Source organism: Polypterus senegalus, chromosome 5 (genome assembly GCF_016835505.1).
Source record: "Polypterus senegalus isolate Bchr_013 chromosome 5, ASM1683550v1, whole genome shotgun sequence".
Lineage (NCBI taxonomy): Eukaryota > Metazoa > Chordata > Cladistia > Polypteriformes > Polypteridae > Polypterus > Polypterus senegalus.
In genome coordinates, this window is record NC_053158.1 from 117,811,757 (window position 1) to 117,839,553 (window position 27,797).

Consider the following 27,797-nt stretch of genomic DNA (forward strand, 5'->3'; position numbering starts at 1 on the left):
TACTACCATATTCATGAGTGATGCTACCTCGAAAAAAGCAAGGTGTAAACCTAAACTTTAAATTAAGTTCATAGACAGGCTACGCTGGCGTTTCACATGCCCACAGGTAATCACGGGATACAAGTTTAATGAGAGGATGCAGGATATAAGCGAGTTTTGATCACTTTGTAACTAAGTTAAAATTGTAGGTGAAGGGGTGTGCTAATGCAAATTCCGAGAGACTGTGTTTGTGGGGGATTGACAGTTAAGGCGGGTGGGGGAGTCACGTCATCATATCCCCTCCCATTCATCTAATTTCACTCTGAGCTGAGCTCCGCGGCTAACGCCGTCTTCTGAAGCAAGTTTGTCAGACTGCCGCCAAATACTCACAGAAAAATCCACAAGTTAATACACATGCTGTCTCTAGAGTTTCTACACACTGAATCCTCCAGGCACTACTTACAAAAGGTCACATTGACAATCGTGTTACGTTATTTTTAAAAACTTTCCTTTTCTTAGCACAAGCACAGCTGAGAAGCTTGATGCATGTGCTCCATAAGCGTTAAAAAATAATGCATTTAATCACACTTTGCATTACAAGCAGATTACATTGATCAGCGCATCCCGATTCATTTACCCTCGCACCACCTTAGTTTGAGAAGAAGTGTGAAAAAATATGAGGTTAACACAGAAAAACAGATCACCAATTCAAGCTTTATATCGCCATCAATAATTGTTTTGGTAAAGCCATCCTCCTTCCATTTTATAATTTTTCCGCCACTAGCCATGATTAAATGAGCGGTAAAAAGTAAGAGCAAAGCGAGGGTGACTTATTTAGGCAGGCATATATATGACAGCAACACTCATGACAATGTCAATCATGGTATGCGTTATTATTAAAATGTTTCCTTTTCTTTTCATTACTTCTTTAACACACTACTTCTCCTCAGTAGCGGGTATTTTGATATATATATATATATCATATAATATATGAATGACCTCCAAAGATCGCTGAGACTTTTGATATCATGAGCGAGTCTGCAAAAACTGTGGTCTCCTGCCCAGCAAAGTCGAGCAGCCCGCGCGTGCATAGCTGTGCCGGCCTTTGAGACGCTGACTGTGCTTCTGCCTTAAGTCAAAGTGAGCACTTTTAATTTTTTCATCCTCCCCCTGCGCTATAGCCCAGACAAGTGCAAACACGGGACCCCTTTTCTACACCACGGCAAAATAATATTAAGGCAATTCACACTTTCTTTTGCACGTGCCATCACAGCCGATTAATGGCAGGGGCGTCTCACCAGTCTACACAAGACCCACCGCGACTGTCCCCAAAAGCCGATCATAACGTCAGCGAACACATCTCTCTATACTATATAAAAGAAAAAGGCAACTTTCCTTTCTTTACACCTTTTTTCCTTTGATCCCAAACCAAAGCCTTTCTCGCTTAACACTGCAGAGGACACAAAACTAATTTTCTTTAAATGCCGGTAAGGCACATTACCAGAGGCACAAATTTGAGCGTTCACATAGAAAATGTAAATTCTATACCACAGCCGTCGTGTAGCGCTTTCAAAGGGTCTACTACAGAGATGATCCATATACATTTTAGCTGCTTCTAGTTACTTACCTGTTGTGTTACACAGTCTTTAAAATGTAGTTTACCCGCAACCACTCCAGTAGTGCTCAATGTACCTGTACTTCTTAAAACGTTAATGTTTTACTGTTTAATAACTTATTGACTATATTTTATTATTTCTCACTTGCACTCAGTGACCAAAGCTATACACACACATATATAAAAGCTATGCACACAAGTATATGTATGTGTATATATATGTATGTATGTGTATATATATATATATACACACACACACACACACATACATACGTACGTACGTACGTACGTACATACATACACACATATATATAATTTGTGTGTGTATATATATGATGTAGATAGGTATATATATATATGTGTATATGTAGATATGTATATAGATATGTAGATATGAAGATATGTATGTGTATATATATGTGTGTATATATATATATATGTATGTATGTGTGTGTGTGTGTGTGTATATATATATATATATATATATGACAGCAGCAATCCAAGCTGTGAGAAAACAGTAAAAAGGAGGCGTGTCAGGCGTGGGTACATTTTCTGATGCAGCGAGACGAAAATAACTTTGTGATGCTGCCGCCAAATACACAAAACAATTACTTTGACAATCATGTTACATTATTTTTAAAATGTTTCCTTTTCTTTTTCATAACTTCTTTAACACACTACTTCTCCGCTGCCAAGCGCGGGTATAGATAGATAGATAGATAGATAGATAGATAGATAGATAGATAGATAGATAGATAGATAGATAGATAGATATGAGAACAACACTCATATCAATGACAAAACAATTACATTAACAATCATGTTACGTTATTTTTAAAATTTTTCCTTTTCTTTTTCGTACCTTCTTTAACACACTACTTCTCAGCTCTTGAGCCTTGGTATTCTGCTAGTATACTAATAAAAGGCAAAGCCCGCACTGGCTGACTGACTCACTTATCCCCCCCCCCCCCCCCCCCCCCCCCCCCCCCCCCCCCCCCCCCCCCCCCCCCCCCCCCCCCCCCCCCCCCCCCCCCCCCCCCCCCCGGGCCAAGGGAGCAAATTTAAGTGCAGAGCCCTTAACTTTTTTCCCTGTTTTTAAAAGGCATAAAGGGAATTAGGGGGAATATAGTTTGCGGTTTTTGTTTCCCCGGGGGGAAAAGATCTTTGGGGGAATTTTTAAAAGCTCAAACTACCCCCCCTTTGCTTTATTCACCTGAAGCCCTTTTTACTTTCGAATTTCAAAGGGTGTCGTTATTTTGTTCCAGTATGGAATGGGATTTTACTAAAACATTCATAGTGATTTTTCTTTTTTTGTTACTTGGGTAAATTTTAAAAAACATCAGTGTTCCTTCACAAAAATTAACTTTTTCTTTTGGTGAGTAAGTTTCCAAGAAATCATCTAGAAAAAAGGGAAAAGGAAAGTTTCCTCTTGGGGCTGCCTTTCCCAAGAGGTTAAGAAAAATCTGAAATGGTTTTGGGGTTGGATTCTAACCTTGAAACGTATATTTCTCTAATGGGGGCCTCCCTTTTAGTAAGTTTTGTGGGGGCGGCCATTCCAAAAGGGATACCGGTTTGAATTTAAAGGAGCTTACTGCCCTTCATGGGCGGGAAAGATTTCCTTTTCCGTTGTTGACCCCACAGAATGGGGAAAAAGCATGGAAAATTTGTCTTCAAGGAATAGCCTCTAAAAAGCTTTCCTTGAGCGCCTTGTTTTCCACCCATTCCCCTCCTTACTATTCAGGATGCCTCCCTCCCGCTGAGTAACCCTAAAGGCCCCAACCGGGGTTTGGGGTATTCCCGCCGGAAAACAAAACAACATTCCCCCAGGTTGTGGATCTTTTTGAGCCTTGCCTGACATTTTCAAAAGTTTTTTAAAACCCAGCAAACCATTGTTTTGGGATGGAAACAGGGGTACTTTTTTTTAATAAAAAACTGTCCCTTTTTTTCCATCCGGCAGAATAAAATTCCCTTTGATCGAAAATTTTAATACCAAAAAAGTAAAAGTATACAAGAGCTTTGGTAAACGGGAAATTGGCCTTTTTAGGAAGTCCTTCTGGATGTGTGTTGTACCAAAACACCAGCAAATATTGGTACCCTTCTTATCTTGGGTAAAAAGGGCCTACAATCTAACCTTTAAAAAATTAGGACAAAAAGGGGGCCGGGACTTATAGCAAAAGGTTGGAGCGGAAAATACAAACCTTTGTTCAACACTTTTCCCATTTTAAGCCAAAAAGGTTTTGTCGTTGGTTTGTCAACAAGGGCCCTCCCAAAGGGAATGGCCGATCAAACGGGTTTCCCCTTCTTCGTCCCATTTTAAATAAATTCCCCCAAAGATCTAGCCCTAAAAAGGCAACCGGGGCCTTTTTATTCGGGTTTTTCAGCCGGAAACAGCCTGGGTTAGGTCATTGGCGAGCGACCTTTTAAAGTTTTAATAGTATCGTTGTAAAATGCAAAAATTGTTTTTCTTAATTTTCTTTTTTAGGCGTTTGAATCTGGGAAGTTTAAAAGACCAGTGATTCTGGAAAATAAATGACCACTAGAGTGGGTTCAACTTTTGGGGTTTAATTTTGGCCCCCCGGTTTTTGTGTTTTCTTTTCCCAACCCACTTTAATTCAATAACTGGAAGGGCCCTAATTTTTATTAATCTTTAAAAAGGGTTTTTGGGCCCAAAGGGGGCCAGGGCACAGGTCAAACGGCAGACCAAACCTTAAATCCCCCCTTAAATTAAAAAAAGTAATGTCTGATAATCTTTCTCAAGAAAGGTTTTTTCAGTTTGAGGACGTTTCAAAAGTCTCGTTTCCCCAATAAAAATATTCCCCCTCAACAATGCTGAGTTTTCTCTGCCCCCTTTTTTTAAAAAAAAAAGCATTTTTTCATCCAAAAGAATATGTAATATTTCACAAAAAAATGGGAGTAACCCCATTGTTGGGGGAAAAGTTTTTTGAAAAGGGGATTTCCGGAAAATTAAAGGGGGTCCGCTAAAATTCCTCTCCCCCGGGGGTTTCCCGCCCCGGCCTTTCCCCAAAAAGGTATCTCTTCTACAACTGGGATTCCCGGGGTCCTCCCTGGCCCATTGATTTTCAGGTCCGGAGGAAAAGTTTATGTGTAACAAAAATGCCGGGGCGCCCTTCACAGGCCGGCACACCAAATCCCACCGCCCCAGGGCGTAAACCCTAATGGCCTGGCTAATTTAATGAAATATCATGCCGGAAATTTCCCCAAAAAGAACTTTGGATCGCCGTGTAATTCCCGGGCACTTTTCCCTCACGCTCCTTAAAACCGCATGCACTTTATCTTCAAATCTTAATTTACCGGTTGGTCTCCATGTTTAAAGCCCCTGGGGGAGGTTTGTGGGGCCCCCCAAACACAGCGGCTGGGTGGAAGGGTAAATTTTTTGGGGATGGATTTTTAAATTATTGTATTTTGGGGTTTTAATAGTTTTTGAGAAAGGGTTTTTGCCTTAATAAAACCATTTGGGACTTTTTTCTGGGCTGGAGCATGGAAGGGGTTCAAGGGAGGAAAGTTTTGAATAATATATTAACACACACCATTAATAAAATAAAATTATATATATAAAAATATATATATATATATATATATATATATATATTTTTTATACTTACCCCGGGGGTAAAAAAATTTAGCCCCCTTTTTTTCCTTTTTATTTGCCATTTCCCCTTTTGTTTTTTCCAAAAATTGTCCCCTCACTCCATATTGAAAAAAAAAGTTTTGTTTTGTTAAATTTTTTAAAAAAAAAGAAAACTGAAATATCACATGGCCCCTAAGTATTCAGTTTGTTTTTTGTAGAAGCACCCTTTTGGTATATTTAGTTTTTTGGAAAAACAATTTTTTGACCGGGATTTGGGACCCTCTGTTCCCTCCCCGACCCTCCAGTTCTGTAGGTTGGATGGTCGTTGTGGACAGTCTTTTTTAGGTCTTAAGACTAAATTGGGGTTTAAATTTCAGGCTCGGCGGGCCATTCAAAAACAGTCACGGTTGTTGTGAACCACTCCTTCGTTATTTTAGCTTGTGCGGGTCATTTCTTTTTGGTTTCCCCCACCCCATGCTTCCCTTTGGGGGGACTTTTTGGGACAAGTGTGAGCAGTCCGTTGTCCCCAAAATCCCTTAAAATTTAAAGGGCCCAAAAATTTTATCTTGGTCTCATGGACCAGAAATCTTTTTTCCACCATCTCAGAGTCCTTCAGGTGTCTTTTAGTAAACTCCATGCGGTGTCATGGTCTTGCACTGAGGAGAGGTTTCACGGGCCACTCTAAAAATACTGGTGGAGGGCTGCAGTGAGGGTTGACTTTCTAAAACCCCCCCCCATCCCCTGACTGCATTTTGGAGCTGCCAAAGTGATCTTTGGGTTCTTCTTTACCTCACTCACCAAGGCTTTTCCCCCTGGCTCAGCTTTTGGGGCGGGCTGGGGAAGGGTTCTGGGTGCCCAACGCTCCCATTTAAGGATTATGGAGGCCACTGTGCCTTAACCCTTTATGCAGCAGTTTTTTTGTAATTGGCGATCGTGCTTACAATTCTGTCTCTAGCTCTTCGGGCAGCCTTTGACCACATGATTCTCATTTGCTCGCTGCATTTGGGGCTGTAAGGTCTTAAAAGACAGGTATGTGGCTTTCCTAATCAAGTCCAATCAGTATAATCAAAACAGCTGGACTCAAATAAAAGGGACCTCGGGGGGCGATCAGAAAAAATAAACCCTAGTTAAATATATAGTGTCACAAAAAGGGTCTGGATACCATGTGATATTTCAGTTTTTTTTTTTTTAATAAATTAACAATTTAAAAAATTTTTTTTTGTCTGTCAATTGGGGTGCTGTTTTCTTAGGGGAAAAATTAATTTAAATGTTTTTTGCAAATGGCTGAATATAAAAGATTGAAGGGGTTAAAATTTTCCAACCTGTATATACACATATACTTATATATATATATATATATATATATATATATTTTTCTATACTAAAAAAAGGAAACCCCCTCACTCACCCTCCTCACTCACTCCTCACTGACTCATCACTTTCCCCAACCCGGGGGTGGAAGGCTGAAATTTGGGGGGTTGATTCCTTTTGCTTCCTTCAAAAGTTGGACAGGTTTTTATATCGAAATTCAGAATGGTATAACTAAATTTTTCCCCTTTTTATGAAGGGAATACTTCAACGGGGGAAAGGATTTTGGGACATCACTCCCCCCTAATAAATACAAAAAAAAGGGAAGACCTCAAAAACCCAAAGAAAACATGCATTATATATTGAGGGGGCAAACAAAAAGAAAGCGGTTCTTTTTTGAAAAAACACATTAAACCTCCCTTTAAATTAAGTTCATAGACAGGTGCCGCGGGCTTTTTATTTTTTTCCCCCATTGGCCATCCGTCACCCAACCCAATAGAAAACCCCGGGTAAATACTTGGGAAGGATGTGCTTATGGAGGGAAGATGAGATGGTCAGGGGGGTGTTTGACAAAACTCGGAAACTTAGAAAAGTTTTAAGGGGGACTAGGAAACTTTAAAATAAATTCCCTGCGAGATGCACCACACAGCTGGGAACCCGATCAAGTACACCGGGGCTCCGGAACTGATGCAGTCACGAAAAAAAGCAACAGTTCAAAGGCTGAACAAAAACCGAATTACACAGTTAAAAAGGGCGCAAAATTGGGGGCCCTGATTTATGTTGGTATTTTGGGGGGGATGGGTCTCGGTCAACCCTACAGATTTTATTTTTTCTCCATTTTGGGGTTTTTTTTTTTTTTCTTCCACCCGGCCATGGACCACTTTTATTCTATGTTATAATGTTGACATTTTTATCTTTTATTTGTCTTCTATTTTTTATTCATTTTGTAAACACTTTGAGCTACATTTTTTGTGAAAAATTTCTATAAAAAATAAATGTTTGATTGATTGATTGTTTGATAAGTTTTTTCTAAAATGCAGCTACTGGGGAAAAAACCCGGGGTGGAAAAAAGTCAATGCCCACTAAAGGGGGGGCCAGAAAAAAAACCTGATGCTTTTTGCCCCACCGAAAAAGAGCAGCTGTTTTTTGAGATAAGGAACTAATATGAATGAAACCTCTTATCTTTACAATGATTGAAAACCCAAATTAACTTGAAACATTAAAATAGAGCCTGATTGAAAAAAATAATAAATCAAATCCTTGTGACAGCAACTTCAATAAACTCACAAAACAATTACTTATATTGACAATCATGTTACGTTATTTTAAAATGTTCCCTTTTTTTTTCATAACTTCTACTTCCCCCGATACAGGGTTATATATATAAATGTATACTATAGCCCGATCTAAATATATACTTTACATAGACAAGCGGGGGCCAAAAGTCTTGCCTGGGACTGAGGTTCGTTTCCCCGGGGGGATTCGGATTTTGGGTCCCTTTCTTTTTACCTTCCCATCTCCTTGGTTTGGGGCGAGAAAAAATTAGGTTCCAGAATCATTTCGTTTTTTAAAAAATTTTTCCCCTTTCTTAGCAAACACAGTTGAACCCATGATTACCCCATACTTGGTTAAAAAATACTTTTTCCCACATTTTTCAATTCCAAAAAAGGGGGGACGTCAATGAATGATTTCCTGGTACACCCATTCCCGTGCAACACACGCTGCAAAATGTTGAGGGGGGAATAAAGCGCTTTCCTACCGTCATTTACACCGGCCCGAACCGAAAAAAGGGGTTTTGTCACACGAAAAAAAAAAATTAGATCTTACAAAAGCGGATTTTTGGGCTCTTACGGGGATTTGGACTTCCTGACTTTAGTAATTAAAAATACATCAAATTTTAAAAAAATGTTCAATGATCACACTGTTTTAGCCTAATGTACAAAATTTTTGGCTAATGTTACTCAAGTTTAAAGAGTAAGCTGGTCAAATTACCTTTTATTTTTCTGACTTTTTTTTTTTAAGAAAAAAACGCACTTTATGGTGAAATTTTTTTGGTTATTATTTTTAAAACAATCTATTTAAAATGTATTTAAAAAGTACTTAAACCACTTTTTTTTAAGTCTCCCCAATTTTTAACCCGGGGATGTATTTTTTTTTTCTTTTTTGAATTAAATCGTTTTTTTTTTCAGAAATTAAAAAGCCAGTTTACAATTTTCTGTCCATTTTATTATTTATTCTGTCCCCCCACAAAAAACCGTTTTAAATAAAAAAAAACATTTGCATTTGGGGAAAATTTTTTTCGTTACACATTAATCAAGATTAATTTTACACATCTAAAAAGGGTTTTTTTTATTCCCCCCCTAATATATATATGTGAATATATATGTGATTTTATATATATATGTTATATACAGTATGTATATATTTTTTTATATATACAGTATTGTATATATATGTTATGTATATATATGTATGTTTTATATTATATATATATATATAAATTTATATATATGTGTATAGATGTGTATATATATATATATATATTTTGTTTATATGTATATATATTTTATTTTGTGTCTGTGTGTGTTTTATATATATATATATATATATATATATATATATATAAACCCTCATGACAATTACAAAAAATTATTTTGTCCAATCATTTCGTTATTAAAAAGCCTTTTTCCTTCTTGCCAATGGGCTTTTTTTGCTATATAAAATTTAAAATTATATATATATATATATATATATATATATAAAAATGAATAGACAACAACACTCATATTAAAAAAAACAATTACATTTAACAATCATCTTCGTTTTTTAAAATGTTTGCTTTTCTTTTCAGAACCTTTAACACACTACTTCTCCGCTATTTTTTGGTATTTTTTAAAATAATAAATATATATATATATATATATATATATACACATGTGAAGGGACGCGGGCCCCATGCCCCGGAGTTTCTGTTTATGTTCGGGGGCCACCAGGGGCAGTCCAATATCCCCCTGGGAATTTGGTGGGGGCCTCCCTGGGTTCCCCCCCGGGGCCCCACGGGGATCCCCCCACATTTTGGGGGGGGGGGGGGGCCCGCTAGGGGGCTGCTTTCCAACACCCGGGGACCCGCCCACCCAAGTAATGGGACCAGGTGGGTTTCCCGGGGGGGCTAAAAAGGGGCCCAGCCACCACCACTCGAGGACCAGGGGGGAGGAGGGGACAAAACGTGGGGGATGGTGGAAAGAAAAAGGTGTTGTGCTTTAGTTTTTGGGTTTTTAGGACTGGTTTGCCTTGGGTCAGGGGGGGGCTTGCTCCCAGAAAAAACAAATAAAGTCTTTTTTTTTTCTACTCCCTCCTGTCTTTCTGGGGCCGGCCTTTTGCTTTTTAAAAACTATCTATATATATAATTCCTGGCAAGAACCCGAAAAGCACTAGAAGGGGGGATTCACTAACCCCGGGTGACTAACCCCAGGCCGGGGGGGAAAGGGGCCCCCGCCACCAACCCCAAAGCCCATTGGATACGCAATTCCAGACCAAAACTAAAACCCGACGAACGTTGGCGCATTTATATTTGTTTTCGGGGCCACATGCCCTCTGAGGCTTGATTTCATAGAGGCATGTTTTGGGGTGAATCGCCTTAAGCTTTAAAACGTTTGAGGGGGGTATCCCAGGGGACCCCTTAAAAACAACCTTTAAAACAGGTTAAAACAAATAAAGTGAGTCTTTAAAACCCGGTTTTTTGGTTTTACACGCGACTCATGTGAGATTTTAAAAAATTTTCGTGACATTACATTGGGAACTATCTACATGTGACAAAAAAACCTCTATCAGACCCCTAGGGGATGAATGGATGGGGAGAAGCAAAATCTGACAAAAGGATGCATTCATTGGTGTTTTTTATATTAAGCTGAAAACAAAAAAAAAAATAATTTTTCATTTTTCTTCCTTGATGTTCTGGCACCCCGCAACGTTGCTCCCCCCCAAAAAGGTTATATTTTGACGGGGAACCTCATTTCCAAGTCTTTCCCGCTCACGTTCCCCCAAAAGGTTTTTCCCTTTTCGGTTCAAACCACCCCGGGTATATAAACAAAGTTTCCTTCCTTCACGGCAGGGAAAAGAAGGGGGAAAACGAAAAACCCTGGGGAGGGGAGGAGTTGCTTCCGGGTTTGCTGAAAACCAGTTTCCCTTGCCTCCTGAGCTGAAGAGAGCAAAGCGGCAGAAAATTTTTTGGGGGGGATATTGCTGCTTGTTTGCCTGCCTATCTGTAGGCTGAGTCCGAACCACCCCCCAAAAAGGCACCTGAGAGGAAAGAAGGCGCCATGTTTTTTCATTTTAAGCAAACCCCGCCCTTGTTCATTGTTTTCAAAAAGGGCCACTCTCTTTGTGCTCTGGTATTTGTGTTTTTTGGTTTTATCTATGGCTTCTAAAGGTGGAGAGTGGTCAAAGTAATTTTTGAAAAAAATTGAAATAAGTAAAGAAAGAAATTACAAGGGGGTGGAAAACTGTTTACCAGTTTCCATTTAAATTTAGGCCCTTGGTTTTCAAGCACAAAAATTAAACAAAAGACTGATAATGTGGGGGAAACCCACGAAGGATTGGGTCCGGAGTTTGTTTTGGAATGGTGCTGGGGTTTCCCCCCACCAGCTAAACAGCTAAAAGCCCCAAAAACCCAAAAGAAATCCGAAAAAAACACCTGAAAAAAACCTTCATCCCCAGAACCCCCTTTCTGCAAGGTTATTTTTCTTGGGGGTTTTTTAATAATTTTTTTCAAAAGTTTAATTTTTGTTCATAATCGATTTTTCAATTTTTTTTCTTTTTTTTAAAATGTTCCCTTTTTTTCCTTGTGCTTAAAAACTCTAAAAGTGTTTACAGATGGATTTTTTTCAAAAGCATTAAAATTTTATTTCTCTTTTCAAATGTTGCTTTTTCCTTTGTTTTCTTTTTAAAAAATTGTTTATGGAGGACTTATCGTGTGATTTGTTGCAATGTTACTTTTTTTTTTTGGGAGTTGGTTTTAAAGCCCGTTTGTTGTTCTTTTTTTCTGCGTCAAAACTCTTTTTGAAACATTGTTTACAAATCAGGCTTTAGGTTTAAAAAGCGGATCTCCTCAATCTTATTTTTTTGTTTGCATGTATTTGGGTTTTTTTAAGCTTCAATTTTTTTTCCCTTTTTTTTCTGCTGTGCTTAAAACTCATTTTATAAAATTGTTTACAGTGATCAGGCTTTGGGTTTAATAGTGGATCCCCTAATCTTTTTTTTTGTTTGCTTGTGAGTTTTTTTTTCAAGCCCGGTTTGTTGTTCCTTTTTTTTTCTGCTGTCTTAAAACTCATTTTAAAAATGCTCAACACGTGCTAAGAAGGGTTGGGCAGAAAGGAAAACACAGGCAACAGGGGAAGGGGATGGGGGAGGATAGGTGTGTGTGTGTGTTTTTGGGCCGTAAAAGAGAAGGCTGGGGCCACCCCTGCTCCTGTAGCTGGGTGGGGAGGTGGGAGGGGGGGGCTTTGGGGTGTGGGGCTAAGAGAAGAAGAAAGCCGCGCCAGCCTGTTGATCAGACCTGTGTTTTGTGTCAGTGTTATTCAATTTTTTTACATTGTTTACTTAATGTGGATTCTATGTTTAATTTTTATATTTGTGCTTAATCATATTTTTACATATTTTACGGTACTGTCGGGGAATGGATTAATTGTTTTACATACAACCCGGGGGGAAACTGCCGGTTACCAAACTTCTTTTTTCAAAAAGTTCTGGACAATTATGGGGAAGGGTTCCCCTTTAATATATATATATATATATATATATATATATATTTTATATATATATAATATGTGTGTGTGTATGTATATATGTGATATGTATGTATATGTATATATATTTTTATTTTTGGTGTATGTATATTTTGTATATATATATGTATGTGTTATATGTAGATATGTATATATTTTCATTTTGTATATATCAAGTATATATGTATATCATATATATATATATTATATATATATATAAAATATATATGTATATTTTTTTGTATATATATATATGGTATTTTTTTATATGTATATATTGTGGAGGAGGGCCCAGCTTTTATCGTCAATCCCCCTGGGCCCCCGGGTCCCTTTAGTGGGGGGCCCCCAGAAGACCACAGGGATCCGGGACAATGGGTTTTTATGCACCCCTTGGATCCAGGGGGGCCCGGGGGCTGGGGGGAGGCCCGGTTTCCCCGGTGCCTATGCCCCGGAAGATGCAGGAAGGCCGGGGGTTTCGGGTGAAAAAGGATATTCCCCCTGCCCCAAAGGGAAAAAGGTTTGGGACTGTTGGGCAGTAAAAAAAGTAGAGTATAAGAGGATCTGGGAACTCCCAGACAATAAGCTGAGTTGGGAGGGAGGGTGGCTAAGCGCTTGGGGATTCAATTTGGTTATTTGGATTTTTTGTTTTTGGGAATTGTGGAGAAAGTGCTTTGTGCCCTTTTTTTAATAATAAATAAAAATTTGGGGTTTTATCGGTGTCGCGGGGGGTCTTGGGGTCAAGGGTGCAGGGGAAAAATTTTCTGTCCTTTATGGATATGTTTATATGTTGGGTTTTTTAATAATTATATATATGACAGAAACACTCATCACTCTCACTACAACAGTGACAAAACAATTACATTGAAAATCATTTCGTTTTTTTCAAAATATTTCCTTTTCTTTTCATTCTTCTTTTTCACACTTCTCGCCTGGAAAAAACCGGGGGTTTTCTAGTAATATTATATATATATTGAACTTTCAACGCACTAACTCCAACTTCCCGTAGGTAGAAGACTCCAAGGGAAAAAAAAAAAACATTATTTGTCAAAATCTTAATTTATCTATCCCTTCCTAAATAATTAAATGGGAATCTATTTTGTATCATAATAAAATGCTTTTTAAAAAGGAGACTCCCGTGCACTTAGTGCTCGTGGGTATTATGAACTATTTTCGTTCAAGTTCTATTTAAATTTTTTAAAAATAAGTAATTTTATTTAGTCCAAGAAATATGTTTGTAGGGTAAATTTGTATAGAAAATTTTTTTTACCATAAATTTAAAGACAAATTCCTACCAAAGATATTTTTGTCGATTAAAAATCTTTTATCCCAAAAAGAACTTGAAAAGATATATTTTTTCAATCTGATTTGCATTTTAGATCGACTTGGGCACTATATGAAACCCTGCGGTGCCCCCCTGTCTGCCTCAATAAGTCACCCTTTTTTTCCCATTTTTACGTTTATTTAATCATGGCTTCCAAAAAAATTGAAAATGGAAGGGGGATTACACTGGTAGGCTTTAAAAAAATTATTGATGGCAAAAAAATACCCTTTTCATAAACTTTTGGGATCTGTTTCTTTTCGTTAACCCAAATTTTTTTTTATACTTCTCTCTGGGGTTGTCCGTTCAGGTGCAGTAAAATGGTAAAAACTGATATATATGTATGTGTGTGTTTTATAATATACTTTTGTTATATATATATATATATATATATATATATATATATATATATATATATTATATAATATATTTTTTCTATACTAATAAAAAGGGAAACCCCCACTCACTCACTCACCACTCATCACCAACTCCAACTTCCCTTTAAAAGGGAGAAGGCAGAAATTTGGAGGCTCATTCCCAAGCTTCTTAAAAAGTTGGACGGTTTCTTTAAATTCACCCAATGGTTTTTTAATGGAAGGTATTTTTCCATTTTTCTGTAATGGGTTGGTTAAACGGGGGGGGGGAGTTTCGTTGGGCATCATCAGCCCCCCCCGTAATCCCGGGAAATGACTGTCAAGCAGTCGGAAAACCAGGAAGACCTAAAAGCTTAAAAAACATGCATTATAATTGGAAAGGGAAGGGAAAAAAAAAAGGGGGAGTGTTACCCTATTCATGGTGACCCCCCCTGAAAGCAAGGTGTAAACCTAAACTTTTAAAATTAAGTTTTCAGGCTACCCCTGGGTTTCACATTTAAAAGGTAAAATAAAGTTTAATGAGGGTGGGATATAAAGAGTTTTGATCCTTTTGTAACTAAGTTAAAATTGTAGGTGAAGGGGTGTAATGCAAATTCCGAGACTGTGTTTGTGGGGATTGAAGTTGGGGGGGTCGCCCTTATCCCTCCCCTTCATCTAATTTCCTCTGAGTGAGCTCAGGGTACTTCCTTCAAAAAAAAATTTGTCAGACTGCCGAAATACTCACAGAAAAATCCAAAGTTAATAAAATGCTGTCTCTGGTTTCCACACGAAACCTCCCGGCACTACTTACAAAAAGGGCACTTTACAATGTTTAGTTTTTTTTAAAACTTTCCTTTTTTGCGCACATGAGAAGCCCTTTTTTTTGTGCTCCATAAGTTAAAAAAAATCATTTAATCCCCTTTAAAAGGATTACTTGATCCCAAACCCCCCCATTTTCCCCCACCCCTTTTTTTGGGGAAAAATTGAAAAATATAGGTTAAACAGAAAAAAAGATCACCAATTTTAACTTTATATAAAAACAATAATTGTTTTGGAAAACCTCCTCCTTCCATTTTATAATTTTTCCCACAGCCCTGATTAAATGAACGTAAAAAGAAGAAAAAAAAGGGTGCTTATTTAGGCAGGCATATATAGCAACAACACTCGACTTCAATTGGTCGTTATTATTAAAATGTTTCCTTTTTTTTTTCTTATTCTTTAACACACTACTTCTCCCCTCGGGGATTTTTTAATTATATATCATATAATATATGAATGACCTCAAAAAATGCAGACTTTTGATATCATGAAAAGTCTAAAAAAATTGGTTCCCCCCACAAAGTGAGAAGGGGCTGCAAACTTGCCGGGCCCTTTTGGGGCGTGACTGTGCTTTGCCTTAAGTCAAAGTGAGCACTTTAATTTTTTTTATCCTCCCCTGGGGGCCTTGCCCCGACAAGTCAAACCCCACCCCTTTTTTACCCACGCAAAATAAAATTTTAAACAATTCACACTTTCTTTTCCCCTCCATCACACCATTAATGGCAGGGGCGCTACCAGTCTACACAAGACCCCGACTGTCCCCAAAAACCCATCTAACGCCAAACACATCTCTATACTATATTAAAAGAAAAAAGCTTTCCTTTCTTTACACCTTTTTCCTTTGATCCCCAAACCCAAACCTTTTCCCCCACTGCAGAGGACAAAATAAATTTTTTTTAAATGCCCCGGGAAGGCACTTTCCAGAGCACAAATTTACGTTTCCTAGAAAAAGTAAATTTTACACAGCTGTGGGCCCTTTCAAAAAGGGGGCTACCAGAGATGATCCCTATACATTTTTCTGCTTCTAGTTCACCTTTTTGTTCACAGTCTTTTTAAAAATTGTTTCCCAAACCACCCAGTAGTGCTCAATGCCTGTATTTTAAAACGTTAATGTTTTTTCTGTTTTTAACTTATTTACTATATTTTATTATTTCTCCTTTCACTCAGTGACCAAAGCTATAAAACACATATATAAAATATAAAAAGTATATTTTGTTAAAAGTATATTTTTATATAAAAACACACCACAACATAATTGCGAAAGTCCCTAATCTAAAACCACATATATATAATTTGTGTGTGGATATATAATGAATAGGTATATATATATATGTGTATATGTAGATATGTATATAGATATTAGATATGAAGATATGTATGTGTTTTATTGTGTGTATATATATATATATGTATGTATGTGTGTGTGTGTGTGTGTGTATATATATATATATATATATGACAAAAATCAAGCTGTGAAAACAGTAAAAGGAGGCGGGCAGGCGTTTTATTTTTTCTTTTACTTGAAAATCTTTGTGTGCTGCCCCAAAAAACCAAAACAATTACTTTGACAATCATTTTACATTATTTTAAAATGTTTTCCCTTTTTTTTTCTACTTCTTTTAAAAAATATTTCATTTTTTTGTCAGGGTATAGATAAAAGATGATAATGAAAAGTAGATAGATAGATAAAAGATAATAATAGATGATAGATAGAGAACAACACTCTATCAATGACAAAACAATTACAAAAATCATGTTCGTTTTTTTTTAAAATTTTTTCCTTTTTTTTTGGCCTTCTTTAACACACCTTCTCCGCTTTGGGTATTCTTTATACTAATAAAAAGGCAAAGCCCCCTGGTGACGACTCCTTATCACTAATTCTCCCAAATTTCCCCAGGTAGAAGGCTGAAATTTGGAGGCTTATTCCTTACACCTTTTTTCAAAAATTAACAGGTTTCATTTAAAATTTTGTAACGGGCATAAGTACAACGCCCCCATGTTGAACTTTTCAAGGCCCCATCTTCCCGTTTTGGGGCCCCTCCCCAACCAAAACCCATGCATCTTTTTTGGTTATGATGCCACTGTTGGCCACCATATTTAACTTTTCCAATCACTAATTCTCCAACCCTGTGGGTGAACACCCCCTCTTCACAAAATTTGGGAGGGGCTTCCCCGGGTTAACAAAACCATTTTTACTTATTTGTGTTATGGCCACTGTCAGCCCAATATTGAACTTTCCAAGCTCCTAATTCTCCAACTTCCTGTTGGGTAGAACAATTTCCCAAAAATTTGGAGGCGCTTCCCCCTTCAAAACAAAATTCGTCTTATTTGGTGGTATGGCCCAATGTCCCCTTTTAACTTTTCCGTACAATTCTTCAACTTCCGTGTAGGTGAAGGGGAAAATTTGGAGGCTCTTTCCACAGCTTGCTTACAAAAGGGTTTAAGCGATCTCATTTCAAAAATTTTAAACGGGTATAGGGTAAATGTCCATGAAATTTGGTTTTTGTTCCCCGTTAACCCAAAAAACCCTAAAAATTCTTTTTTAGGATAAAATCCACTGTGGCTGCCATATTGAACTTTTCCGGTCTTTATTCCAGGGGCCCCTCTTAAGAAATTTAGCGGTTCCCCAAAGTAACTGAATCCTACTTTTTTTTATATGGGTCCATAGCCGCAGTTCCGGGGACGGTGTTGGGTGCCCCCCCCCCAACCCCCCGTTTTTGGCTGCCTCCCATATGAGGCCGTCCAGTCTGGTCTCTACATTCCATTCCCCTTTCTTGCCCGGGGTTCACGCTCCCTGTGATAATTACACCCCTTTTTTTTTAATCCATTGCTTCATGCTGTTTTATTGTTGTTTTTTCAAATAGTTATTGTGTAGGATTTTTGACTTTTTACATTGCTCAGGTACCCTTTCCTTTATCATTCCCAACCCTCCCCCATTAACATGTCCCCATGTGGTTTTCCTTCCAGTTGGCCCCGCCTTTTCCCTTCTCTTTTTTACATTGATGGCCAATCAGGCTCTTATGTATTGAATGACTGGGACAGTTTCAAGGTGTGGACTGATATGGGGAAGGAGATAATTATACTACACAGGGGCACTATAAATTAAATGCTTAAGCCCTTCAATGGTTCTGATGTGAGTTATGGGCTGCAGAAATTTTTAGTTGTCTTTAAGTGTTTAAAAAACCCAAAAATTTTACACCCCCTTTTAACTGCCAATGCCTCTTAAACATCTTAGATTCCGGTGGGATTTCTGTAGTGGACACTTTGATGTTTATGAATGTTTAAACTCCAAAAAACTGGGTGTGAAGTTTATGAAAACCCGTTTTATGCTTTCAACCTTGAAGATGCAATGTCCTTCTAAAATCCAAAATCTGTCAAAAATTTAAAAAAATGAAACTCAAAAATTATATGAAATCAAGGTGAGATTTGAGAAAGATTACTTTTCACATGGAACTGTATGTTGCATGCTCAAAGTAAACTCGCGGCGTCTTAATTTCAAAGGGGGGGGAAAAAACAAATGGTATACAAAGGAAACCTAAAAAAATTATTGGTATACTTCCCCCTTTAAAAGGTTTAATTTTCTTCTTAATAAAAATTTTTTAAAACAATTGCCGCCCGGGGAAATTTTTAGGTTTGTTGATTTATTCCCGAAAAAATTCTGCGACTAAATAAAAATTCCTTCATTTAAAAATTTAAATAGAACTTGAACAATTATAGTTCATAATATCCCAACCTTACTAAAACAGGGTCATCCCTTTTTAAAAAAACGTTTCACTGATCAAATACCCGATTTAATTTTTAGGAAAGGATAAATAAATTAAATTTTTTACAAATAATGTTTTTTATTTTTCTTCCTTCATGGATTCTGGCCCCAGAAAAGTTGTTTCCACCCCCAAAAACTTTATATTGGTTTATATATATATAAAATTTTTGTTTATATGTATATATGTGGGTATGTATGTTTTTATATGTTTATATATATATATATATGTGTATGTATATATATGTATTTGTTTTATATATGTGTCTGTATGTTTTGTTGTGTGTAATTAATATGTATATCTTTTCATTACCCTTTTAAAAAACTACTTCTCCCTGTGGCCGGGGATTTTCTAGTATATATATATATATAAACACTCATCACAATGCAAAAATTACTTGTCCATCTGATCGCATTATTAAAATGTTTCCTTTTTTTTTTTAATTACTTTAACACACTTTTCTTTCTTGCGGTATTTTTATATTATATATTTATATATATATATATATATGGGTTCCCCTCTACATATACAAAAAAACGAACCCCGTTTGTAACAAAAAGGCTTTCTCCTCCAACTGGTTTGATTCCCCAAGGGGGTCGTGAGGGTTTTGCCATAGCCCCCAAAATTAGGTGAAACAAGTGCGGATTTTGATTTTTTACAGTAAGACTATTTCAAAATATATATATATATTTATATATACAGGGGAATTTGGGATTAGCCTTTAACCTTGACCCCTTTACCAAAAACAAACAGGCGATACCAAAAAAAATTTTCCCCTAAGAAATGGAAAATGATTAACCCGTTTCCCCCGAAAAAAAAAAATTTTTGTTTTGGCTATTTAAAATTGATGGGGTTGTATAAAATAATTTAAAAACTGCAATACTAAAATACATAAATACAAAAGCAATTAGATGAAATAAATGAAAATTTTACCTCACTTTACTTTTTTTAAAAAATCTTTGTTTTTTACATTGATACCATCCCCTTTTCGGGAAACGGGATGCAACACATGTCCTGGGTATGACCACCTTCAAACCAACAATCAATTTAAATTTACATGAAAACACAAAAACCGCTTTGGGCGATGCAGGTTTGTGATGCTCCCATTTGCGCCGGGGGTTGAATCTTCATGGGGGTGCCTTACTAACCAATCAGTAAAACAAAAAGGGATGGTGAAAAGTGCAAATCTTTTTTTAAAACAATTAACAAAACAAGGTGTTCAAATTAAAATTCAGTTCCCAAAATTCCCAAAAAATAAACCATGAAATCAAAATGCGGGAGGTTGAAAACAATAGAAAAAAACTTCTTAAAACAAGGTTAAAACAAAAAAATTTTTTAAAAAAAAAAGAAGCCCCCCCTGCTTTAACTGGGGATTCCCCTTGGTGACCCGTTTTCCTTTCAACTTTATCCATGGCTCTCGTTCTCTCTCTCTCTCTCTCTCTCTCTCGGGGCTGTTCTTTGTTTTGCTCCCCCTTTAAGAACTTTGGGTTCTGTTTATCAAGATAAGCAGCCCTCTCTCTCCTCACTCAACCTCCCGTCTTTTTTTTTTTTACTCCCCTTCTATGACTCGCTTCTTTTTTCAAGATAACCCCAGGAACAATCATGAATGGGGGGGTCCCAACAAGTGCACTTTGGGGCCCACATCCCTAATCGCCCTGACAACCTTCAGCCACATAAATGGGCTTTGATAGGGGTGTGGACCCCCTATATCACCGCGGAAAAATTACAAAAGTTATAGCGGGTTGTTACTGAATGCTACCTGGGGACAATGCGTGGGAGTTGGCTTTGTCCGAAGGAAACAAGGTTAACCGGGTCAAATTAAACAAAGGTCTTTTACCAACAAAATTTTTGTGTCTAAACAGGACATATACCCAAGTTGGACTTATTCCAAAAAGGCGTATCCAGATACCCCGTATAGACTCCCATCGGTTTTAAAGGCTCTATTTCAAATCACCTTTTTTCTTTCGCTTTTGGGCTACCCAAAAAAAATTGCCAAACAAGTAGACTTGATTTTAAATGTTAAAAGGCAAATGAAGGGTGATTTATGGGATCTTTGTTTATGGGTTACCGCACTTCTATCCCCCGGCCTTTAAAACAATAATACAGTATATAAAATGATCTCGGGGCTGCATATAATTACATGCGGCTGGATTGGCCCGGGGCCTTGAGTTTGAAATATGGACTAAATAGAACTTGAAAAAAAATACTTTTTTTTATTGCAACAGATCGGTTGGCTAGGGTAAGAGCCAGGTGCTTTTTTGGGTTTTCCTGTGTGCCTCAATAGGGTTTCCCTCCACTTGTTTTTAATTTTTACCCCTTCATCTAATGAATACACTGGTATGGCTTTAGCAAAAAAATCATTGTGAGAATAAAGTATCCATTATTCAAAACTTCAATTGGTGATCTGTTTCTCTTTTCGTTGATATTTTTTTTCGCTCAAACCAAGGGGGTCGAGGTTTGTGCATCCCTCTGGGGAAACAACCAAGTCGGCCGGGAAGCCTCTACTTTCCCCGGCGTCCAAATATCCGCTTGCAAGGGGTCAATTCTTGAGAGAATCTACCAGAAATTTCAGGGCGCGGTTAATCCCCCAAGGCCCCTTCAATGGAAAAAAAAATTTTTCTTCAAGAAGGTGTTAATCCTACATTAGTTTGTTTGTTTATTTTCTTTTTGATTAAAGAAAACTGTTTAGTGTTTATTTGTCAAAGGAACACACAGAAACAACAAAAATTTAAAAACACACTTAAAAAAACCCCGCCCCTTCTATTGAATCATAATTATAACAAAAAAAATAATGATAATAGTGACAGCTTTTGTTTGTATGTATTTATAACATTTGGAAGTAATATATTCTAGTTGATGCTGAAATTGATTTGAAGTAGGTAAAAATAAATATTTGGAAATATTAAAGGAAATGTTTATATACTTTGGGAAAAAAAACTTTTTCGTAAAAGATAAAACCACTTATATATACTCAAAAAAAAGCGTCCCTGTTTCAACTGTTTTTTCTTTCAGTAATCTTAATGTGTAAATATTTGTATGAACACTAAAAAGTCAACACCATAAGACATAAACTAAAATGTTTCACAATGTGTCCCTGAATGAAGGGGCTCAAAATCAAAAGTACCAGCGATCTGGTGTGGCCCCGCTCGAAGTACCCAAAAATTTCCTCATGGACTGGACCAGATTTGTCAGTTCTTGCTGTGGGATGTTACCCCACTCTTCCACCAAGGCACCTGCAAGTTTCTGGGCATTTCTGGGGGGAAAGGCCTGCCCTCACCCGGATCCACAGGTCCCGGCGTGCTCAATGGGATTGGTGGGGTCTTCCACTGTGAGGATGATCAGTGTCCTTCCGTCTCCCCGTAGCACTGTCTTGGTGTCTCACAGCGGGGAAGGCAATTTATTCCCCCGCCCATCCCGTCCTCCGCCCCCCTGCATCCTAATGCAGTTCCCGTGAGCGGGGCCCTGGGGATCTTTCTTTTGGGGTTTTTTACCGGTAGACAAGTCTCCTTTTGTGTCCTGCGTTTTTTGGGAACTTTACCTTAAAAGCCACTTTCTGTAAGCTTTGGTCTTTACACCCTTCCACAGGTGCTGTTAATTTTGATTTGGTTAATTGAACATGGAAAATTGTTTAAAAACCCTTTTCAATGAAGATCTGTAAAATTATTTTTGGGTTTTAAAACTTTTTGTTGAAATACCGTCCCGGAAAAAAGGCTTTGTTTTTTTTCTGAATATATAGCATTGTCGAGTATTAAAGGTGTAGGAAAAAAAAATTTGTTTTGGTTTTTATTATTCTATATTGGCTTGAAAATGGCGATTTAAAATTTGTGTTAATATTAAAAAAGCTACCAGTCTCTTGTTTTTAAGGTAATATTAAAAAATATATATATATATATATATATATATATATATATATATATATATATATATATATATATATATATATATATTTTACTGCAGTAATTCATTTGTCTTTATATAAAAAAGACTTTCCAAGGGTCTTTTGTAGGAAATATGTAAAATAGTTTATTTATCATTTTTAGATAAAAATGCCAAACAATTCAGGTTAAAAATTTTTTAAAATTTTAAAAAATAAAATCAAGAAAAAAATTTTTTACTTTCTATGATTTGTATTTTTATAATTATAGAGCACTTCATATTTTTATTTTTTAAAGCTACCTGTAAAAATTTAACTGATTATACTTATTTATTATATTTATAGATTATTATATCTGTCTTTTACCGTGTTGACAAATATTTAATAAATGTAATAAACAACCCAAAAATGTTTAAAATCATTCAAAAATGTGGGTAAATGTAAATATATCTGCACAAATGACATTCTTAAGTGGTAAAAAAAAATTTTGGAAATATTGCAATATTGCAAAAGGAAAAGTTTATTAACATGATATATAATTCTATATATATATATTTTTATATATATAATTAATATATATATATCTTAAAAATATTGCTTTCTGGGGATTATAATAAACTATATATATATATAAAAAAAATAATTAATATATATATCTATAATATTAGCATTTCCTCATGATAAAATTTAAAATTTTATATATATGTTTTATATATATATATAATTAACTATATATATCTAATATGTATGCTATTCTCGGGTTTTATATAATTTAACTAATATATATATTTATATATATATAAATATATATAAAATATATATAAAACTATATATATCATTATATTTTATTCTCAAAATATAATTAACTTATATATATATCTATAATATATATCAATTCTCAGCATGGTAGAATCAACTGAGTATTAAAGGGGGGTAGGTCTCTTTTATAAGCATAATTTAGTGTTAATATTAAAAAAAATACCAGTTCTTGTTTTCGGGCATATATATACACATATATATATATATATATATATATATATATATATATATATATATATATAATATTTACTCAGTAATTTTGAACAATTTTGGCTTTTTTTTACCAGAAAGACTTTAGGGGCTTTTTAAAAAAATGTAAATATTTATTTTTTTCATGTTTGTATTTTTTAATTAAAATTCATATTACTTTTTAAAGCTCACTTTAAATTAAACTATGATTATACAATTCAATGTTTATTATACTGTATTTATACATTATTATATCTGTCTTTTCACATTTGCACAAATATTTGTTGTAATAAACTTAACTAAAATGTTTAAAAAAAAAATTTAGAACTGTGTAGGTGAATTAAAAAAATATCTGCCAAAAAAGACACTGTGAGTTACATTTTTGACAGTTCAAAAGCAACACAAAGCAGCGCTGTGTGCCACCAACAAGCTTTTCGAATACATTAACTGACAAGAGGTTGGCCCCCCCTTCAGTTTTGGTGTGGTTCAAACGGTGGGGAGGGGGTTTTGCCAATTCTTGGTAGCAACGGGTCCGATTTTAAAATTTTGGTAGCCCATGGGCCCCATGGGCTGCTTTCAATTTTTGTAGAATCTTGGGAGGAGAGTGATTAGTGGACACTTTGATGTTTATGAATGTTTAAACTCTCAAAAGCTGGATGTGAAGTTATCGATGAAACCTGTTTTATGCTTACAACGCTTGACAGATGCCGAATGTCACTTCAATACAAGTCCAGCAAATACTGTCGTAATTGAAACAACCATGAAACTCAAAGCGATTATGATAGCAGCAATCCAAGCTGTGAGATTTGAGACAAGATTACTTTTCACATGGCCAACTGTATGTTGCATGCTCAAGAGTAAGCTCAGCGCACAGCTTGGTCATATTACAACCGGAGGGCCGAAATAACAATGTGGTATACAAAGAGATCCTTAACAAATAATTATTGGTATACTTTCCCTCAGTTTAAAAAGGTTTAATTTTCTTCTTAATAAAAATTTTAAGACAGTACTTCGCTGCTGCGAAGTGCGGGCATTTTGCTAGTGTTTGAGTTGATTTATTCCAGAATAATATTCTGTCGACTAAATAAAAATTCCTTCTATTTAAAATTTAAATAGAACTTGAACAGATACGATAGTTCATAATATCCACGCACACTTGCACGTAAGAGCAGGAGTCATCCATTTTAACAAGCAGCGTATTGCACTGATACGAAATAGCCTGCCCATTTAATTATTTAGGAATGGATAAATAAATTAAGATTTTGTACAAATAATGTTTTTCATTTTTCTTCCTTCATGGATTCTGGCACCCCCAGCAACAGTTGCTCGCACCCCAAAGACTGTATATATGTGTGTATATATATATATATATATATACGTGTGTGTGTATATGTATATATGTAGATATGTATGTATATATATGTTTATATATATATATATATGTGTATGTATATATATGTATTTGTGTGTATATATGTGTCTGTATGTATATGTATGTGTGTATATGTAGATATGTATATCTTTTTCATTACTTCTTTAACAAACTACTTCTCCGCTGTGAAGCGCAGGTATTTTGCTAGTATATATATATATATGCCAGCAACACTCATCACAATGACAAAACAATTACATTGTCCATCATGATACGTCATTATTAAAATGTTTCCTTTTCTTTTTAATTACTTCTTTAACACACTACTTCGCCATGAAGCTTGGTATTTTGCTATATTATATATATTATATATATATATATATATATGGTTCCCGATCTACATATACAAATAAACGAACCACACGTTGTGGCGCAACAAAAGAGGCTTCTCCTCTAGCACTGACGTTCGATTCCCGAGAGGGGGTGCAGTGAGTGTGTAAGCCTGATGAGCCCAGAATTAGGGTGAAACAAGTGCCGCGTACTCTTTGCATTTTTTGACAGTAAGACTATTTCTATATATATATATATATTTATATATACAGTGGAACCTCGGTATACGTCCTTAATCCGTTCCAGACCCTTTGACTTATACTAAACAGGACGTATACCAAACAAATTTTTCCCATAAGAAATGGGAAAATGATTAATCCGTTCCCATGAAAAAAAAAATCCTATTGCTATTGGCATATTATACATTGATGGGGTTGTATAAAATAATTTAAACACTGCTTAATACTAAAATACATAAATACAAAAGCAATTAGATGAAATAAATGAAAATTTTACCTCACTTTACTTTTTAATAACATCTTTGTTTTTCACAGTCGTAGATACCATCGTTCTCGGCAAACGGTATGCAACAGCCATGTCCTGGATATGCATGCCACCTTCATACTTTTCAACAATCAATTTAAATTTACATGAAAAAAACACAAAATCACGTTGTGACGATGCAGGTTTGCTGTATGCTCCCATTTGCTGCCGGGGAGCCCTTGAATCTTACACTGTCGGTAATGTGCCTCGCTACTAACCTAATCAGTAACAACAAAGCAAGCGGATGGTGAAAAAGTGCAAAGTGCTTTTATTAAAACAATTAACAAAACAAGGTGTTCAAATTAAAGTGCAGTCTCCAAAGTTCCAATAAATAATCCATGAAATCAGAAGTGAAACGTGGAGGTTGAAAACAATAGAAAAAAGTCTTCTTAAAAACAACGAAGTTAAAAGCAGGAAGAATTCTTTAAAAAAAAACAAGAAGCCCTGTGCCTGCTTCCCAACTGGGGAGTCGCCCTACTTGCAGCTGACCTTCGCTCTGCCTGCTTCAGCCACTTTATCCATGCGCGCTCTCGCTCGTTCTCTCTCTCTCTCTCTCTCTCTCTCTCGCGTCTGTTCTTTGTTTTTGCTCCCCTTCAAGCCAACTTGCGCTTCTGTTTATCAAGATAAGCAGCCCTCTCTCTCTCACTCACTCAACCTCCCGTCTTTTTTTTCTTTTTACTCCCCTTCTAGCTGACTCGCGCTTCTGTTTATCAAGATAAGCAGCCCCAGGAACAATCATGAATGCGACGGTCCCTAACAAGTGCACTTTGGTGAGAAACGCCCACATCCCTAATCGCCCTGACAACCTTCAGCCACATAAAGCTGGACTTTGATAGGAGCTGTGGACCCGCTATATCACACACGTGAAAGTTCACAGAGAGTTATAGCGCGGGTTGTTCACTGAATGCTAGCAACTGGCGCACTAATGCTCGTGGGCAGTCGTGGCTTTGTCTCGAGAGAGGTAAACAAGGTTAGCACGCGAGTCGTATTCCAAACAAAGGTCATATACCAAGCAAAATTTTTTGTGTCTAAACAGGACATATACCAAGTTGGACTTATTCCAAAGCAGACGTATACCGAGATACCACTGTATAGACTCCCATCGGTTTTTAAAGGCTCTATGTTCAGAATCACCTTTTCTCTTCGGCATCGTGTGGGCTAGCTTCGCAATAACTTGCAGCATCATAAGCTAGACTTGATTAACGCGGTAAGTGTTCGGCAAGGCAGCTGAAGCGCTGATTTATGGGATCTGTAGTTTATCGTGTTACCAGCACTTCATATCCCCAGGCCATTAATAACAATAATACAGTATATAAAATGATCTCGCGGGCTGCATATAATTACATGCCGGGCTGGATGTGGCCCGTGGGCCTTGAGTTTGACACATATGGACTAAATAGAACTTGAAAAGAAATACTTTTTCGAATGTGATCGCGCAATTCAGATCGAGTTGACGCGCACTAGGGTACATCGAGCCCGCGTGCTATTGTGGTTTTGCCTGTGTGCCTCAATAGGTTACCCTCCACTCGTTCTTAATTTTTTACCGTTCATCTAATGAATACACTGAGTATGGCTTTAGCAAAACAATCATTGATCGAGAATAAAGTATCCATTATTCATAAAGCTTCAATTGGTGATCTGTCTTTCTGCGTTAACCGCATATTTTTTCATACGTCTCAAACCAAGGGGATGCGAGGTTTAGTGCATCCCCTCTCGGGAATCGAACCTTGGAAGTCAGCGCTAGAGGCGAAGCCTCTACTGTTGCGCCACGGCGTGCGCCAAGGATATCACGCATTAGTCGAGGTACGGCTGCAATTCTTGAGAGATGATCTACCAGAAATTATTGCAGGGACGCGAGTTCGAATCCCGCTCAAGGCACATTTCCGAATGGAAAAAAAAACTTTCTCTTCAACGAACGGTGCTTCGAATCCTACATTGCAGTTGTAGTTTGTTTATTTTTCTTTTTTGATTAAACGAAAACTGTTTAGTGTATGATTTGTCAAGGAACACACAGACAACAAGCAAAGTTAAAAATCACACTTAAACAAACTGCCTGCCCATTCTATTGAATCATAATTATAACAAATAATAATGCATAATAGTGCACAGCTTTGTGTTTGTATGTATTTATAACATTTGGGAAGT